Below are 5277 nucleotides of genomic sequence, written 5' to 3'. Positions count from 1 at the left end.
TCTGCCTCCAAATTGTTGGGGTTAGAGGAGTGTATATTATGCACTGGCACTTGAATTATTATTATTTTTTATTTAAAAAACATATACATATTTAAAGATTTATTTATTATGTAAACAGTATTCTGCTTGCATGTATGCCTGCAGACCAGAAGAGGGCACCAGATCTCATTATATATGTCTATGAGCTAACATGTGAATGCTGGGAATTGAACTGAGGACCTTTGGAAGAGCTCTTACTCTCTCCAGTTCATATGTATTATGGTATTTGAATATACTTGGCCTAGGAAGTGGCACTACTAGGAGGTGTGGACTTGTTGGAGGAAGTGTGCTATTCTGAGGCTGGGCTGAGAGACCCTCCTCCTAGCTTCCTGAAGGCAGTCTCCTTATATCTTCTCCAGCGCCATGCCTGCTGGGATGCTGCCATGCTCCTGCCTTGATGATAATGGACTGGACCTCTGAACTTGTAAGCCAGCCCCAATTAAGTGTCCTTTATAAGTGTTTCCTTGGTCATGGTGTCACTTCATAGCAATGGAAACCCTAAGACAGAAGTTGGTACCAGGGACTGGGGTATTTTTTTTTCTTTTCTTCTTTTTTTTTTTTTTTCCGGATCTGGGGAAGGAACCCAGGGCCTTGCGCTTGCTAGGCAAGCGCTCTACCACTGAGCTAAATCCTCAACCCCAGGGACTGGGGTATTACTGTGATAGGCCTGACCATTTTTTTTTGTTTGTTTGTTTAGATAAAAGTTTCCTTGGTCATAGTGTCTCTTCGCAGCAATAAAACCCTAACTAAGACATGTACATATATTTGTTTATTTGTTTGTTTGTTTGTTTGAGACAGGGTCTCTACACAGTTCTGGATGTCCTAGAACTCACTACGTAGAACAGGCTGGTCTTGGGCACAGAGATTCACCTGTCTCTGCCTCCCAAGTGCTGAGATTAAAGGTATGTATTTGTGTGCGTGTGTGTGTGTGTGTGTGTGTGTGTGTGTGTGTATGCTCATTCTCTATAATGTTACTCACCACCCCACCGCCCCCAAGACAAGGTTTTTCTGTGTAGCCCTGGCTATCCTGGAAATCCCTCTGAAGACCAGGCTACCAAGAACTCATAGAGGTCCACCTGCCTCTGCCTTCCAAGTACTGGGATTAAAGGTGTGCACCACCACTGCCAGGCAACGTTACTTCTATGAATGTATTTAAGGCCGACCATTTGGTATTGTATAACTGATTGGTGTGCTCTTTCCTGGAGAAGTCTTTTCTCCTGGTCTCAACATCCAGAGTTAACGGTAGTTTTTGGTGTAGGGTTGAGGCCTGTGGACTTCCCACCATTCATGTGAATGTGTCTACGGCTGTCATCCTTGCTCAGGTCATGTCGAGGCAGGCACATTAGTGAGGTTTCAGGGGTATAGTTTCTAGGAAACTCAACCTTACAGCAAGCTCCCAGTTCCTCTCGCTCTTACAGTCCCCCTTCTGCAATGTTCCCCGAGCCTTAGGGGCAGGATGGTTTATATATGAATCCATGGGGACTGAGCTCCGGAACTCCGCATTTTTATTGGTTGTGGTTTTCTGTAAAGGTTTCTGCCTGCTGCAAAGAGAAGTTTCCTTGTCGAGGGGTGAGGAACACACCTACCTGTGTGTTTTAAGGACAAATACAAATGTAGCTAGTTAGGGATTGTGCTGGTTTACTGAAATGACAGTTGTAGGTTTTCCTCCAAGATCTGTGACTTCATTAGACTTGGTGGGTCTCCGGGACTAGGCATGGTTTTTCTCTTACTGAGGAGGGGCATTCAAATCCTTTAGGGATTGCCGCCTGTTTTCCAGGGGTGGCTGTTCACTTTACAGTCACATAGAGCAGCAGCGTTTGCCGGTGTCTCAGCGGTTTCAATTTGCATTTCCCCGGTGGCTGACAGTGCAGAACATGTTTTGATGAATCTGTTTTCTGTCTGGGTGTCCTCTGCAGAGAGGTGTCTGGGAATTTTGGTTTTGTGTCTAATTGAACTGCTGGTTTTGTACTGTGGAGCTTTGTGAGTTCCTCCTTCGTTGGGTAGGTGGTTTGAAACATTATCTCACAGAGTTGTTAGTTTCCGCCAGATCCAGTTTCCACTGTGGTTGTCGAGTGCTGAATCCCAGAGACATTTTGTGCTAGCTTTGAAGTATTATGGTTTACATTTTGCACATAAGTTAACAGCCCATTTTTAATTTCTTTTTTTAAAAAGATTTATTTATTATATATAAGTACACTGTAGTTGCCTTCAGACACACCAAGAGAGGGCAATAGATCCCACTATAAATGGCTGTGAGCCACCATGTGGGACTTGAACTTAGGACCTCTGGAAGAGCAGCCAGTGCTCTTAACCACTGAGCCATCTCTCCAGCCCTTTTCATTTATTTCTTATACAGGGTCTCATGGTGCAGGCCAAACTACTCTTGAATGTCACGACTCTCCTCCCCGGCCTCCTGAGTGTGACTGCTGTTGTGTTCTGACGCCTTGGCTCTACATCCGTGTTGGGTTTTGCATCTTTGCCTGTGGATGTCCGTTTGCTCCCATTTCGCTGTGGCTGTGCTAGGCAGGCAGCCGGTTGCATCGCTGTGCTCCACACCACGGTCTACCATTTCTCCAATACCGTTGTAGGCCTTCACACTGATTTTGTCAATTCCTCCAACTTTGTTTTTCTTGGAATCGTTTATTATGCTTCCTTTGTCATGCTATATAAAACATAAGATAATCTTGTTCATATCAGTAAAATCCTGGCTGGAGTTCCAACAGCAACTGACTACTATTTGGGGCTGTCTAATTCACAAATATTGTGGCCCTCCATTTCTTTACATTTTCTTTGAAAAAAATTTTGTTACATTATTGTGTGTGTGTGTGTGTGTGTGTGTGTGTGTGTGTGTGTGTGTGTGTGTGTGGTACACAGCATACATGTGGAGGTCAGAGGACAACATGTAGAGTTAGTTCTCTGTCTCTTTTTTTAAAGATTTATTTATTTATTTATTTAATATACAGCATTCTGCTTGCATATGTGACTACAGGCCAGAAGAGGGCACCAGATCGCATTACAGATGGTTGTGAGCCACCATGTGGTTGCTGGGAATTGAACTCAGGACCTCTGGAAGAGCAATCAGTGCTCTTAACCACTGAGCCATCTCTCCAGCCCGAGTTAGCTCTCTTTTTGTATCTTAGAGCTCCAGCTTAGGTCTTTCCATATTAGTTTTAGTATTAATTTTCTTTTCTGTTCTCTTCTTTTCTTTTCTTTTCTTTCAGATTCCTTGGGGTTTTCTACATAGACAATCACATCATCTACAAATAGGGACTCACTTGCTGTGGATGAAACCCATGGTCTTATAGATATTATTACACAAGCAATCCACCGCAGAGCTATACTTACAGCCCAGGGTTCGTTCTCTCTCTCTCTCCCTCTCTCTCCCTCTCTCTCCCTCTCCCCCTCTCTCCCTCTCTCCCTCTCCCCCCTCTCTCCCTCTCTCTCTCTCTCTCTCTCTCTCTCTCTCTCTCTCTCTCCCTCCCTCCCTCCCTCCCTCCCTCCCTCCCTCCCTTTCGGATTTTTCTGTTTGCTTTTGAGATATAGCCCTGGCTGTCCTAGAACTCACTCTGTAGACCAGGCTGGCCTCAAACTCAGAGATCCGCCTGCTACTGCCTTGCAAGTGCTGGGATTAAAGGCGTGCACCACCACATCCAGCTACATTCTGTAACTTCCATCTCTCATGTCCCTTTCTTTGGTTTCACCTTACTTTACTACCTAAAGCTTCTCACAGTGTTGACTAAGACCATGGAGTTCTGTCTTTCTCATGATCCTATGGGGGAAACCATGTAGGTAGCCATTTAATAGAATGTTTAAAAAAGACCAACTTATTTGTATGTGTGTGTGGGTATGCTTATCTGGCGTGTGCTGATCCCAGAAGAGGATTAGGTGTCTGCTTCTGTTGCTTTCCACCTTTTCCTTTGAGGCAGAGTCTCCCCGTGAACCTGGGGCTTGAGTTTTCTCTGACTGTAAGCTAAACCTATGAGCTCTACAATGTTCCTGCCTTCAAACCCCTTGGAGCTAGGGTTGCAGACCAAGCAGGGTACCCAGCTACCTATGTGGATGCTGAACTCCACAGTGGGCCTCATGATTTCACAGCAAGCACTCCAGCCCCCTGGTCACTTTAAGTCCATTTATCTTATTATCAGAGACAGAATACGATATTTTATGCTTTTTGAGGACTCCATCTATGATGGGCATTTAAAAAATTTAATTATAAATTAAAAGTCAGGCTTGCTGGTTAGCAACTATAATCCTAGCACTCAGAAGGTTGAAGCAAGGGGATCATGAGTTTGAGGCTAACCTGAGCTACTTAGAAGAGTCTGTCTCAAAAGAGAAAAAATTTAACAGGTTCTCACTGTGTAGTCTTGACCAGCTATGTGGACCAGGCTGGCCTTAGATGTACAGAGATCTACCTGCCTCTGCCTGGAGAGTGCTAGGATTAAAGGTGTGAGCCACCACCATCTACCACCATTCTTTTTTATTAAATTTTATTTTATTTTGAGAAGTGATTTCATATGCAGGTCAGACTGGCCTTGGGTTTCCTATTCTCTTGCCTCTGTCCCCAAATGCTGGCACTGCATGTGTGCCCCACCGTGCCTCCCTCTGTAATAGCTGATCTTAATAGGCAGCTTGATTTGATGGAGAGAAACTGAGGAGATTCACAAACCACATCCTTGGGAGTGTCTGTGAGGCTTCCCCTGAAACGATTAGCCACCCTGAGTATAGGCAGTGCATCCAATAACCTGGAGGCTCTGGTCCAATGAAAGAGGAAAGGAGCCAATGAGCACAGCACATTGTTTCCTGTTTCCTGGTTGCTACGAAGTGAGCATTTTCTGCCCCACCATCCTGTTGCTGTGATCTCCAGCCTAGCTTCATCCTCAAAGCAATGAGTCCAGCTGACTGTGATGGGAGCCTCAGACATGCTTAGAAAAAGTGTCTGAGCGGTTGTTACAGGGAGGAGAGGCTGAATAACATGCCGAACATCTCACCTAAGTTATCAGAGTCATGCGTGTACAGCCGTGTGTCATACATGTGCAGCCGTGTGTCATACATGTATACTATCTCCTTGTCGTTATTTGTTTACTTAAGGATATCTGGCTTCTGGGGTTGAATGAATCATTTTCCATGGTTGCTCTGGTCGTGTCAGACATGTAAGTTATTGAAGGCTAACTGGTTCCCTTACCCCTCCCTCCTCTGTGACATGGCTGTAATAAATGACAGGTCCCTCCCACTCCTCAT

The sequence above is a fragment of the Rattus norvegicus genome, chromosome 3 (assembly GCF_036323735.1).
Source record: "Rattus norvegicus strain BN/NHsdMcwi chromosome 3, GRCr8, whole genome shotgun sequence".
In the NCBI taxonomy this organism is placed as follows: Eukaryota; Metazoa; Chordata; class Mammalia; order Rodentia; family Muridae; genus Rattus; species Rattus norvegicus.
This window is presented reverse-complemented; position numbering follows the sequence as displayed.